At 42.1% G+C, this 14,984-nt stretch overlaps 1 protein-coding gene across 2 annotated transcripts in view; it reads left to right on the forward strand.

The window, feature by feature from the left end:
- The first annotated feature begins 519 nt into the window (after window positions 1-519).
- The window catches only part of ripor1 (RHO family interacting cell polarization regulator 1), a 133,125-nt gene continuing 118,660 nt past the window's right edge, over window positions 520-14,984 (forward strand). Inside the window, exon 1 of one of the 2 annotated variants that reach the window (XM_052474970.1) lies at window positions 520-668. The gene's annotated coding sequence lies outside the window, so the exon portion shown is untranslated. Of the gene's footprint in view, window positions 669-9,390; window positions 10,577-14,984 lie in introns of those variants that run through there. The other variant, XM_052474971.1, reaches the window with a different exon arrangement.

The raw sequence follows: 14,984 nt of genomic DNA on the forward strand, positions 1-14,984 counted from the left end.
CAAGTAATGTGTAAGATGACCCTTCCATGGTGACACAGAACATTTGAGAAATGCTGAATGTTACACCAAAGGGACATGTGTTGCCAGTATGGAAATGTTGTTCTTGTGTTGGTGGTACAAGTTTAGGCACAGCGCTTTTTGGTGTGTGAACCAATTGTAGTGCAGTCACTCACTGTCCATACAGAAAGGTGCGACAGTCTTCTTGTTTGACGATGGATACAGCTATGGGACAACTACTAAGCAGTTGGAGACAACAGAATCGTGTGTGTAAGTGAAGTGCGTTTCAATGTCCAGCTGTTAACCCTTAATTACTTTATCGGATTGCAGAGATCATGCATTCTCATAGGGTTTAGTATTGTGTCAACAAATGGTATAGGATTAGAGGAAGGGTTAACTGTCCATCACATGTTGAAATTAACAAAGACAAAAAGGGCAGTTGCATTTATCGGGGCAGGTCACTCCTCAACTGTCTGTAAAACAAGCGCGAGAAGGGTAGCCAATAATGCAATTTACGTGGCTCATCAAAAGCGCAAAAGAGGTGGGACATTCGAGGGGAGTTCTGCTGTACCACTTGCATGGGAGTTTGAACTTGAAAGCCTTATCTTGTCTCAACTGTGTTGTTGCTCCTCGTTATTGTTCTTCTGCTTACATTTCGGACTAAATTCAAGGTAAGACAGTAATATGTTTGGGGTTTTGATCAGTATCTGTAACCAGGTTTCCCTTCAACCTTTTCATGCGAGTGAAGTACCCCAATGGGCACAGACATCAGTTCAATGTCTAGTTTTGATATGCATAGTTGAGTTGTCAACTAACGTGAATTCAAGGTGAAATCAACAAAAAATGTCACGATGTCATTTGATTTTTTTTTAAAGCTGCAATATGTAACTTTTTGGGCGACTCGATCAAATTCACACAGAAATGTTTGTTATAGATTTATCATTCTCATTGAAAGCAAGTCTAAGAAGCAGTAGATATGTTCTATGTGTTTTATTTCTATGCTTCCCGTTCTTAAGTTTAAATTTTGCGTCTTTTAATTTCGTTTTTATACGTCATCTTCAAACATAAATATAAAACATTTTGAACCACATTTTTGTTTATGGAAAATAGATTTCACAGAGGTTTAGATGGTACAATGATTCTCTACACCCCCCATACTCAGTGGACTGCTGACCAGATTCGGACCCAGAAAAGGGTCAAGATAGACAGCAGGTCCCAATTTTTTTTAAATATATAATATATATACAAAGACCAGGGAGGTTTGCCATTGCTTCGCAAAGAAGGGCACCTACTGGTAAATTGGTAAAAAATAAAAAAGCATACACTGAATATCCCTTCGAGCATGGCGAAGTTATTCATTACATCTGGATGGTGTACCAGTACATAGAGTCGCTACAGAAATACAGGCATCCTCCCTAACTCAGTTGCCTGAAAGGAAGGAAACCGATCAGCGATTTCACCATGAGGCCAATGGTGACTTCTTTCGATTTATAACACTTATTTTGTGAGAAAACCATCAGTAGAATTGAAAATGCGATGGAAACCAATTTAACTTGTATTTTGTATTTGGTACATGGGAATTTCACTGCAAAATAAGTTCATTTTAATTGCACGACGTCATCACGCACAGACATTTATCTGCAACAAATCAATTTGCTGGAAACACATCTGGTGGGAAAATCCGTATATTGTTTTTATGTGGATTTTAGCATATTTGCATTAAAATCTATCGCCAATTGGATGGAAACCTAGCTTGTGATGTGCTCCTAAACTTAAGCACACCATGCATGGGTTGTGTCTAGTGCCATACAATATCTCTGTGTTGGTTGACAGCTGCTGATTCACAGACAGTTGTACTCTCGTCTAGATACAAGGACTGTCACTCTACATTGTTTGTTTGATGTTTGTAAACAATTAAACCATATTTGGGGTTATGATAGGGAAAAAACTCATGGGGAATTTATTTGTTGTATTCTTCCAAAATTAATGGGTAGGCCTAAATATCAACAATTAAAAATACCATTGAACAGATACCCAGATCCCAAATATAAAGGTATTCTTTGCTACTCAGACATCAAACTCCACAACCTAAACACAGTAGCCTACACTTTTCTTATGGCTTTCCATCTTTTGATATTTGTTTCATTAATCCTGTGAAGTCCATGGAGAACAAGAGCACCTCCTCCCAGCTGCCCACTGCACTGAGGCTAGGAAACACGGTCTCCACCGATAAATCCATGATTATCGAAAACTTCAATAAGCACTTCTCAACGGCTGGCCATGCCTTCCGCCTGGCTACTCCAACCTCGGCCAACAGCTCCGCCCCCCGTAGTTCCTCACCCAAGCCTCTCCAGGTTCTCCTTTACCCAAATCCAGATAGCAGATGTTCTGAAAGAGCTGCAAAACCTGGACCCGTACAAATCAGCTGGGCTTGACAATCTGGACCCGCTATTTCTGAAACTATCTGCCGCCATTGTCGCAACCCCTATTACCAGCCTGTTCAACCTCTCTTTCATATCGTCTGAGATCCCCAAGGATTGAAAGCTGCCGCAGTCATCCCCCTCTTCAAAGGAGGAGACACCCTGGACCCAAACTGCTATAGACCTATATCCATCCTGCCCTGCCTATCTAAGGTCTTCGAAAGCCAAGTCAACAAACAGGTCACTGACCATCTCGAATCCCACCGTACCTTCTCCGCTGTGCAATCTGGTTTCCGAGCCGGTCACGGGTGCACCTCAGCCACACTCAAGGTACTAAATGATATCATAACCGCCATCGATAAAAGACAGTACTGTGCAGCCGTCTTCATCGACCTCGCCAAGGCTTTCGACTCTGTCAATCACCAAATTCTTATCGGCAGACTCAACAGCCTCGGTTTTTCGGATGACTGCCTTGCCTGGTTCACCAATTACTTTGCAGACAGAGTTCAGTGTGTCAAATCAGAGGGCATGCTGTCCGGTCCTCTGGCAGTCTCTATGGGGTGCCACAGGGTTCAATTCTCGGGCCGACTCTTTTCTCTGTATATATCAATGATGTTGCTCTTGCTGCGGGCGATTCCCTGATCCACCTCTACGCAGACGACACCATTCTATATACTTTCGGCCCGTCATTGGACACTGTGCTATCAAACCTCCAAACGAGCTTCAATGCCATACAGCACTCCTTCCGTGGCCTCCAACTGCTCTTAAACGCGAGTAAAACCAAATGCATGCTTTTCAACCGATCGCTGCCTGCACCCGCATGCCCGACTAGCATCACCACCCTGGATGGTTCCAACCTTGAATATGTGGACATCTATAAGTACCTAGGTGTCTGGCTAGACTGCAAACTCTCCTTCCAGACTCACATCAAACATCTCCAATCAAAAATCAAATCCAGAGTCGGCTTTCTATTCCGCAACAAAGCCTCCTTCACTCACGCTGCCAAGCTTACCCTAGTAAAACTGACTATCCTACCGATCCTCGACTTCGGCGATGTCATCTACAAAATGGCTTCCAACACTCTACTCAGCAAACTGGATGCAGTCTATCACAGTGCCATCCGTTTTGTCACTAAAGCACCTTATACCACCCACCACTGCGACTTGTATGCTCTAGTCGGCTGGCCCTCACTACATATTCGTCGCCAGACCCACTGGCTCCAGGTCATTTACAAGTCCATGCTAGGTAAAGCTCCGCCTTATCTCAGTTCACTGGTCACGATGGCAACACCCATCCGTAGCACGCGCTCCAGCAGGTGTATCTCACTGATCATCCCTAAAGCCAACACCTCATTTGGCCGCCTTTCGTTCCAGTACTCTGCTGCCTGTGACTGGAACGAATTGCAAAAATCGCTGAAGTTGGAGACTTTTATCTCCCTCACCAACTTCAAACATCAGCTATCCGAGCAGCTAACCGATCGCTGCAGCTGTACATAGTCTATAGGTAAATAGCTCACCCTTTTTCACCTACCTCATTCCCATACTGTTTTTATACTGTTTTTATTTATTTACTTTTCTGCTCTTTTGCACACCAATATCTCTACCTGTACATGCCCATCTGATCATTTATCACTCCAGTGTTAATCTGCAAAATTGTATTATTCGCCTACCTCCTCATGCCTTTTGCACACATTGTATATAGACTGCCCATTTTTTTCTACTGTGTTATTGACTTGCTAATTGTTTACTCCATGTGTAACTCTGTGTTGTCTGTTCACACTGCTATGCTTTATCTTGGCCAGGTCGCAGTTGCAAATGAGAACTTGTTCTCAACTAGCCTACCTGGTTAAATAAAGGTGAAATAAAAAAAAAAATTAAAAAAAATCCATTGTTGATACAGTCCCAAAATGTTTTGCATGTCTGCAATCAAGGTTTCAAGATACAGAAATGTAAAAATACAGAAAGTGTCACAGTATGATGCAAAATATATTTTTAAGTGTAATATTCCTTTAACTAACTATGTGGTAACTGAGAAATTGGACTGTTTTTCTGTCCCACAGTCCTGTTGTTTAATCATTAGCTCATTGGTATTGGTTGGTTCTGAGCCAGCCTGGGACATTCCCAGTGGATGAAACTGAACTGACAGTGCCCACCTCACCCCTCCCCAGACTTTCGTTGTTGTACACAAGCACTCTCGTTGCCCAGACAACGGATGGCTTTTTGGGGAGGGTTTCTCAATATCAGGAGGGCTTTCATGGAGGAGAAAAGGTGACAGCCTGTCTTCCAGCCTCCCACATGGATAAAATAACATTCCGAAAGTTGTTTTCATCCAGGGAATCTGTGCCGTGTCTAAGGGAATACATGTTGTATCCATGAAAACTGTATCTTACAGTTTTTTTATTGCTTTGGTGCAATTTTCACAATTACGTGGTCAGGTTTCACAACTCTTAGTACAAAAGTCAAAACGAACTTTAAGCACATTTTCAACTGACTGAGTACATCACACATAGTCACTTTTTCACCAAACGTTTCACATTGCAATAAATGTTCATAGAGTACTTGCTTTTCACAATATAATGCTCACATTACTTTTGATATGATTGTTTTCTCATTTGTTAATACATTTCACTATTATTTAATCCAACTTCTCTTAATTGATAATCACTTAACCGTTTGGTAAACCTATACATTTTAAACTGGTTTGTTTACTATAGATATTTTGAGACCTGCACAATGAAAATGTATGTTTGTAAAGTATACAGATATAAAGCATGATTTATACCACAATGTTCTATTATGATGATTACTATTATGATTTTACTGCAGAGTAAAAACAAATAAAATCTGATATTGACAGGAAGAGACATGTACTGCATGTAACAAACGCATCCCTTATACATTAAGTATGTTTCCAAAATGAAGTTGCTGGGGTCTTTTGGCAGCTAGGTTTTCACACTGCTTCACTCATTGCATTGGCCAATTATTTCGTAAATGATTCCATTTATATAGCAGACACTTTAATCTAAAGCAGTCTAAGGCACTGCTGTGGCCGGGGGTCCCATAGGACGGCGCACAACTGGCCTTGCGTTATCTGGGTTAGGGAAGGGTTTGGCCGGTGGGGCTTTACTTGGCTCATCGCAATCTCTAGCGACTCCTTGTGGCGGGCCGGGTGCCTGCGGGCTGATCACGGTCACCAGTTGAACAGTGTTTCCTCTGACGCGTTAGTGAGGCTGGCTTCCTGGTTAAGCTGGTGGGTGTTAAGGAGAGTGTTTAGGTGGGTCATATTTCGTGGGACACATGACTCCACCTTCACCTCTCTGGAGCCCGTTTGGGAGTTGCAGCGATGAGACATGATCGGAAATTGGGAAGAAAAACAGGGTGTAAAAAAAAAAAGATGAGGGAAGATTTTTTTATTTTTATGAACATGGCCTTATTTCTATTACATCATATTAGTTGACTGTCATTCATATTCCATTCACCCAGTTCAATGTAACGTCAATAGGTTTAGGCTACTACATGATACTCTAATTTTCCCTGTACCCATTATGAGGTTGCTACAACCTAGCCTATGAATGAAAGTTTAATTCGTAGGTTCATAGGTCGAGAGAAGTTTGAGTAATCAAGGTGACAGACAATCACACATTCAATAGCGCTTTGCACACTCTTTTCTGCATTAAGTTGATCTGGGGTGCAATCATTAGTCCAGCAGTTGCAAGCGAGAGTGTTTATCTCTGTTTTGTTCCGTTTGCTTCCGTTTAAGAAACATTCTTCAACAGGATCAGTGCAATGAATACACCCCCGATCACACACAAACAATTCACTTTCCTAGCAGCCACATACAAACAGCTCGTTGTACATATAATTCCTTCTCGCATCCATCTATGCACTCTCTTCCACTCACCTTTTCCATTCGTTTTGTGGACTTCAGTGCACAACACATCAGCTGTCTGTGAACAGGCAATTGTTTTTTTCCCAAGCCAAACCAAGCTAACACACAGCCTACATCGTTGCCACATCATAGTCAACATAGCTACTAAAATTAACGCGTTAGAAAACCCACTAAAATCATCAATCATGCAGTACAGCAGCAAGCAGTTTAGCAGTTACACCGGTGGGCCCTGGTGGCAGTAAATGAATTAAACCAAAAGATTACCTTGATTCGGAAGAGTTCCAGTGTTGCATAGCAATAACCAGCTACCTCCCCTTCCCCTTCTTCTCTGTTTGAGCCAGGTGTTTGAGTAGGCTAAACTAGGTAGCTGCATTTGATGCTAGCTAAGTAAGTGAAAATGAAAGTGAAATAAATATATATTACGAAATATAGCTAACTCTCTCTCTTTCTCTCTCCCTCTCTCTCTTGCTTCTCATTAATTTTGGAAGAAATTCATTTGTTCAAAACTGTTCAACTATTGTCTTTCGCTCTCTTTGAGTCAACTATTCACCACATTTTATACACTGCTGTGCCAGCTAGCTTTCAGTACGAGATTCATTCTCTGGTCCTTTGATTGAATAGACAACATGTCAGTACATGCTGCAAGAGCTCTGATAGGTTGGAGGGCGTCCTCTGGAAGTTGTCTTAATGACTGTGTAAGTCTATGGAAGGCAGTGAGAACTGTGAGCCTCCTACATTTTGGATTGAAGTCAATGTGCTCAGAGGAGGACAGAAGCTAGCTGTCCTCTGGTTAGAATATGGTGCTACCCTACAGAGTGCTGCTGAGGCTAACTATATATTATAGTTTTATCTAAGAAGTCTAACTTTTTTTATGTTTCATTATTTACATTTTTCAAAATTCACTGAGGAGGATGGTCCTCCCCTTCCTCCTCTGAAGAGTCTTCCCTGAGTGAGTCCATACAAAGTGAGTCCATACATTTTCGTATGTGACCACAGTGGGAATCAAACCCACAACCCAGGGCCCAGTTTTTCCAAAGTTATCTATCCGTATTTCGGCTATCAGATATGATTAAATGCATAAAAATATAATTAATAGAACGTGAGTCCCTGTTCAATTCAATGATATGTTCAGTCTATTCATTCTATTTCTATGCATATAATCCTATCTGATAAGCAAAATAGATAACTTTTGAAAAACTGGGATTGGCAACAACACTTCCTCCACACTGACTCTTAACACAGGGGAAACCCCAGGGGTGGGTCCTCAGCCCTCTGTTGTACTCCCTGTTCACCCACGACTGTATGGCTTTGTACAACACCAACTCCATCATCAAATTTGCTGATGAGATCAGAGTTGTAGGCCTGATAACCTGTTCTGATTCTCCAGACCTTAGCACACATGCACTCCCTCACGCACACACCAGGGTTGGGGAACACTGCTTTATGCCAATGACAAGGTGGATAGTTAGCCAACAAGCAGAGATCATATGAGGAGCTAAAAACAGGAGATTAGCCCAAATTAACTAGCTGGCATAGCCCCCTCAGCCCCCTCAGTTAATACTTGTGAGCCCTCAGTTTTAGGATCCTATATAAAAATGTCAAAAAAGTTCAAATGACTGAGTAATAGGTTGGTGCAAAATCTGTATCGGTTTTCTTCCGTTGAAGGAGAGGAGGACCAAAATGCAGCATGGTTAGAGTTCAACATGTTTAATAAAGACCATACACAAGAACACTACAAAATAACACATGTGAAAACCGAAACAGTCCTATCTGGTGCAATGACACAAAGACAGGAGACAACCACCCACAAAGTACGCACAGAATATGGCTGCCTAAATATGGTTCCCAATCAGAGACAACGATAGACAGCTGTCTCTAATTGAGAACCAATCTAGGCAACCATAGACATACAAACTACCTAGAAAGGAAACAGCCCCATAAACATACAAAAACCCATAGACTAGGAAAAACACATATATCCCCCATGTCACACCCTGACCTAACCAAAATAATAAAGAAAACAAAGATAACTAAGGCCATGGCGTGACAGTATCTCTGCTGCACTGTGTCAGCAGCAGTGGTGGAAAAAGTACACAATTGTCATACTTGAGTAAAAGTAAATATACCTTAAAAGTAAAAGTCACCCAGTAAACCACTACTTGAATAAAAGTCTAAAAGTATTTGGTTTTAAATATACTTAAGTATCAATAGTAAATGTAATTACTAAAATGACTAAAAAGTAAAAGTATAAATACATTTGAATTTCTTATATTAAGTAAACTAGACAGCACCATTTTCTTGTTTTTGTAATTTATGGACAGCCAGGGGCACACTCCAACACTCTGTAACGGTTGAAGAGTGATGGGTGTGGAGTCACAGGTGTAAAACACTCTTCCCGAGTACAAACTGGTACATACGCTGGACAGCGACAATCCCAACAAAAAAAACAGGAACACCTCTTGACATAACAGCAAACAAGCCGGCACAAACACAGGCGGGCTAATAGAACTTAAATAACCCCAACCCAAAAACCCCAACAAGGAACAGGTGAAACCAATAAGACAAAACCAACCGAAAAGGGGAAAAAGGGATCGGTGGCAGCTAGTAGACCGGCGACGAACGGGAGCCACCTTCGGTGATATTCGTGACGCACTCAGACTTAATTTACAAACGAAGTTTATGTGTTTAGTGAATCCGTTAGATCAGAGGGAGTAGGGATGACTATGGATGTTCGCTTAATTAGTGTGCGCTTGGACCATTTTCCTGTCCTGCTCAGTACTTCTGGGCCTCAGGGAAAATGTATGGAGTAAAAAGTACATTATTTTCTTTAGGAATGAGGTGAAGTAAAAGTTGTCAAAATATAAATAGTAAAGTACAGATACCCCAAAAACTCTTTAAGTAGTACTACACAATTCACAGAGCGTGCCGCGGTGTGTGTAGGGGGGCTTTGGAAAAGCCACTGGGGTGGTTGGGTTTCCATAAAAAGTGGGGGGAAAGCGCTTCTGATCTATGGTAGGCGAAGTGAATAATGTGATACGCCTCCGCCTGTAATATTTGATTTATAAGGTGGGGTCAAGTTTACTGTTGAAGTTGCTTCATTCAACTCTGCCGCACGCCCCACCACTACACAGATTAGTTAGCTTCTTAGCGAGCTGTAAAGAGCGTAGTGTTATTAGCCTTTGCCTATTTAGCTAGCTCGAACCAGCTAATCTGCCACGATGGATATCAGAAATGGGCTTTGCCAAGGTACCCAAACAAAGCCAAAGGAGAATGATAGCAACTAGCAGCAGCAGCAGCATCAAACCACAGAGGCTGCCACCAAGCCCAGCAGCAATGATGCTGCCGAGCTTCAGATAGCTTTGCCTGCAGAGCCTACCCACCCTTCCATTAGTGCCGCCAGGATAATGGCTCCACAGCCCCCTACACCTCCGACTGTTCCTGACGATCTTGGAACAGAGGAGCCAGCTCTGGTTAGCCTAGAATCCTACCCTTGCTGCAGGTTTTCTGTCCACATTTTTTACATTTAATAGCACCTGGTTCATAGGAAGAGAGTAGCTGGAATACTCGGTTACTGCAGATGCGGCATTTTGTTTCCCATGTTGAAAGTTCTGAGTTGGGTCCAATGCTAACGCAGACAAGGACTTCACCCAAGCTGGGTACTCTAACTGGAAGAATTGTATTGATCGTACCAAAGGATTCGCTCGGCATGCATCAATCAAAGAGCATTTGAAATGCACTGCACTGTGGAAAGAAACTAGTTTGAAGTCTTATGGGTACATCAGTGTCAACACTTGTTAATGATGGGTGCTGGCAAGAAATCACATGTTTGTCGGCGATTGTGGACATCACAGAATTCCTTGTTTCAAAGCAGTAACCACTGAGGGGACATTGGACACGATAGAGTCAAGAGGGGAGGGAAGCAGTGGATTTTTTTCTGTCAATTATGAAATATACTCTCCGAAAAGACAAGGAACTTTCCAAGGTGCTTAGCACCATACCCCACAAGGCCACATACATGTTGTTACACGATATTCAAAATGAAATCATAGGGTTCATGAGTGGGGTGTCCACAGCTAAATGCGATAACTTATTTTTTACTTTGACAAACGTGTTCAGTCAGCACAAAATAAGTATTCTACACCTGAGGAAAGCTCAGCTAATCCAACTGGCTTTTGAGGGGTATTTTACAAGAAGATTTCAGGAATAATGGAGTGATCGATTACTCAGGAAGTTCCACAGAGCATCAAGGAGGCTGCAACCTTTCTGAAGAGGTAAGAAAAATCTAGCTGGTTGGTTTTTATCACTTTTTGGTCAAAAGCACTCAATGGCGTCGGCATTTGAACTTTTATGTTTATTGTGGTATAGCGTAAAATAAGCATAATTCAATATAATTCCAATGCAAGAACCCAAATGATGACCCTGGGTATAGTTACATATCGGTATGTTTCATCATAGAAATAGATATTATGGTTTTCTATTGGTATTTGTGGTTGTAAATTGAACTGTACTTATTGGAATTTTTTTTATGGTAGGCTGGCATTGCTTAATTGATTACTTGGGTCGAATTTGATCCACGCCGGTCTGCTGCAAACACCACTCCCAGCTGCCCTCTGGCTGCCATTTTAAATATTCAATATTAATTTAAATCCTCCTGCTGCAGGATTAGGGGTAAAATCTGTATGCAGATATGAACGTGTTATTTGTTGTGATTTCATGATTTTCATCATGGGTTAATTTAGGGGGTTTCCACTTTTAAAAAAATGCCTCCTGCATTAACCTTGTTCAAATACATCATATTTCCTGGATCATCCAGTGGGTCAGCTGTAGAATGTTTTAGGTTACTTACAGCCAGCAACTTTTAACATTTTTATTTCACCTTTATTTAACCAGGTAGGCAAGTTGAGAACAAGTTATTTTATTACAATTGCGACCTGGCCAAGATAAAGCAAAGCAGTTCGACACATACAACGACACAGTTACACATGGAGTAAAACAAACATACAGTCAATAATACAGTATAAACAAGTCTATATACAATGTGAGCAAGTGAGGTGAGATAAGGGAGGTAAAGACAAAAAAAGGCCACGGTGGCAAAGTAAATACAATATAGCAAGTAAAACACTGGAATGGTTGATTTAAAGTGGAAGAATGTGCAAAGTAGAGATAGAAATAATGGGGTGCAAAGGAGCTAAATAAATAAATACAGTAGGGAAAGAGGTAGTTGTTTGGGCTAAATTATAGATGGGCTATGTACAGGTACAGTAATCTGTGAGTTGCTCTGACAGCTGGTGCTTAAAGCTAGTGAGGGAGATGAGTGTTTCCAGTTTCAGAAATGTTTGTAGTTCGTTCCAGTCATTAGCAGCAGAGAACTGGAAGGAGAGGCGGCCAAAGAAATAATTGGTTTTGGGGGTGACCAGAGAGATATATCTGCTGGAGCACGTGCTACAGGTGGGTGCTGCTATGGTGACCAGCGAGCTGAGATAAGGGGGGACTTTACCTAGCAGGGTCTTGTAGATGACCTGGAGCCAGTGGGTTTGGCGACGAGTATGAAGCAAGGGCCAGCCAACGAGAGCGTACGGGTCGCAGTGGTGGATAATATATGGTGCTTTGGTGACAAAACGGATGGCACTGTGATAGACTGCATCCAATTTATTGAGTATGGTATTGGAGGCTATTTTGTAAATGACATCGCCGAAGTCGAGGATTGGTAGGATGGTTAGTTTTGGGTATGTTTGGCAGCATGAGTGAAGGATGCTTTGTTGCGAAATAGGAAGCGAATTCTAGATTTAACTTTGGTTTGATATTAGTCTGGAAGGAGAGTTTACAGTCTAACCAGACACCTAGGGTATTTGTAGTTGTCCACATATTCGAAGTCAGAGCCTTCCAGAGTAGTGATGTTGGACAGGCGGGCAGGTGCAGGCAGCGATCGGTTGAAGAGCATGCATTTAGTTTTACTTGTATTTAAGAGCAATTGGAGGCCACGGAAGGAGAGTTGTGTGGCATTGAAGCTCGCCTGGAGGGTTGTTAACACAGTGTCCAAAAAGGGCCAGAAGTATACAGAATGGTGTCGTCTGCGTAGAGGTGGATCAGAGACTCACCAGCAACAAGAGCGACATCATTGATGTATACAGAGAAGAGAGTCGGTCCAAGAACTGAACCCTGTGGCACCCCCATAGAGACTTCCAGAGGTATGGACAACAGACCCTCCGATTTGACACACTGAACTCTATCAGAGAAGTAGTTGGTGAACCAGGCAAGGCAATCATTTGAGAAACCAAGACTGTTGAGTCTGTCGATAAGGAGGTGGTGATTGACAGAGTCAAAAGCCTTGGCCAGGTGAATGAATACGGCTGCACAGTATTGTTTCTTATCGATGGCGGTTAAGATATCGTTTAGGACCTTGAGCGTGGCTGAGGTGCACCCATGACCATTTCTGAAACCAGATTGCATAGCGGAGAAGGTATGGTGGGATTCGAAATGGTTGGTAATCTGTTTGTTGACTTGGCTTTCGAAAACCTTAGAAAGGCAGGGTAGGATAGATATAGGTCTGTAGCAGTTTGGGTCAAGAGTGTCCTCTCCTTTGAAGAGGGGGATGACCGCAGCTGCTTTACAATCTTTGGGAATCTCAGACGGCACAAAAGAGAGGTTGAACAGGCTTGTAATAGGGGTGGCAACAATTTCGGCAGATCATTTTAAAAAGAAAGGGTCCAGATTGTCTAGCCCGGCTGATTTGTAGGGGTCCAGATTTTGCAGCTCTTTCAGAACATCAGCTGACTGGATTTGGGAGAAGCAGAAATGGGGAAGGCTTGCGTGAGTTGCTGTGGGGGGTGCAGTGCTGTTGACAGGGGTAGGGGTAGCCAGGTGGAAAGTATGGCCAGCCATATAATTTTTTTTATTGAAATTCTCAATTATAGTTTATTTATCTATGGTGACAGTGTTTCCTATCTTCAGTGCAGTAGGCAGCTGGGAGGAGGTGTTCTTATTCTCCATGGACTTTACAGTGTCCCAGAACTTTTTTGAGTTAGTGTTGCAGGAAGCAAATTTCTGCTTGAAAAAGCTAGCCTTGGCTTTTCTAACTGCCTGTGTATATTGGTTTCTAGCTTCCCAGAAAAGTTGCATATCACGGGGGCTGTTCGATGCTAATGCAGAACGCCATAGGCTGTTTTTGTGTTGGTTAAGGGCAGTCAGGTCTGGAGAGAACCAAGAGCTATATCTGTTCCTGGTTCTAAATTTCTTGAATGGGGCATGCTTATTTAAGATGGTGAGGAAGGCATTTAAAAAAAATAACCAGGCCTCCTCTACTGACGGGATGAGATCAATATCCTTCCAGGATACCCCGGCCAGGTCAATTAGAAAGGTCTGCTCGCTGAAGTGTTTCAGGAAGCGTTTGACAGTGATGAGTGGAGGTCGTTTGACTGCTGACCCATTACAGATGCAGGCAATGAGGCAGTGATTGCTGAGATCTTGGTTGAAAACAGCAGAGGTGTATTTCGAGGGCATGTTGGTTAGGATGATATCTATGAGGGTGCCCATATTTACGGCTTTGGGTGGAACTTTAGTGTAGAGTTCTCAAAGTTATACAGCTGCACCATTGAGAACATTTAGCATGGACTCTTCCATTTTATTTCAATTTTTGCACACTGTCTCGATTCACATTCACACACTCTATGCACATTCTAAACAGTCACTCACACTGACACACCAACACACACACACTCACACAATTAATTTGCTCACACACACACACATAACACGCACACATATTCATACCGACTCTACACACACGCACTCACTCACTCATATATGCTGCTGTTATGCCTAGTGACCGTACCTCTATGCTGTACATACAGTGGCAAGAAAAAGTATGTGAACCCTTTGGAATTACCTGGATTTCTGCATAAATTAGTCATAACATTTGATCTGATCTTCATCTTAGTCACAACAATAGACAAACACAGTGTGCTTAAACTAATAACACACAAATTATTGTGTTTTTCTTGTCTACATTGAATACATAATTTAAACATTCACAGTGAAGGTTGGAAAAAGTATGTGAACCCCTAGGCTAATGACTTTTCCAAAAGTTAATTGGAGTCAGGAGTCAGCTAACCTGGAGTCCAATCAATGAGAGGAGATTGGAGATGTTGGTTAAAGCTGCCTTGCCCTATAAAACACACATAAAACATTTGAGTTAGCTATTCACAAGAGGCATTGCATGATATGAACCATGCCTCGGACAAAAACGATCTCAGAAGACCTAAGATTAACAATTGTTGACTTGCATAAAGCTGGAAAGGGTTGCAAAAGTATCTCTAAAAGCCTTGACGTTCATCAGTCCACGGTAAGACAAATTGTCTATAAATGGAGAAAGTTCAGCACTGTTGCTACTCTCCCTAGGAGTGGCCGTCCTGCAAAGATGACTGCAAGAGCACAGTGCAGAATGCTCAATGAGGTTAAGAAGAATCCTAGAGTGTCAGCTAAAGACTTACAGAAATCTCTGGAGCATGCTAACATGTCTGTGGACAAGTCTACGATACGTAAAACACTTAACAAGAGTGGTGTTCATGGGAGTCCTGACCTCAACCTGATTTAAAATGCTGTGTCATGACCTCGAGCAGTTCTCAAAAGACATCCTAAGAATATCGTTGAACTGAAACAGTTCTGTAAAGAGGAATGGTC

Source organism: Oncorhynchus keta, chromosome 22 (assembly GCF_023373465.1).
Source record: "Oncorhynchus keta strain PuntledgeMale-10-30-2019 chromosome 22, Oket_V2, whole genome shotgun sequence".
NCBI classification, from domain to species: domain Eukaryota; kingdom Metazoa; phylum Chordata; class Actinopteri; order Salmoniformes; family Salmonidae; genus Oncorhynchus; species Oncorhynchus keta.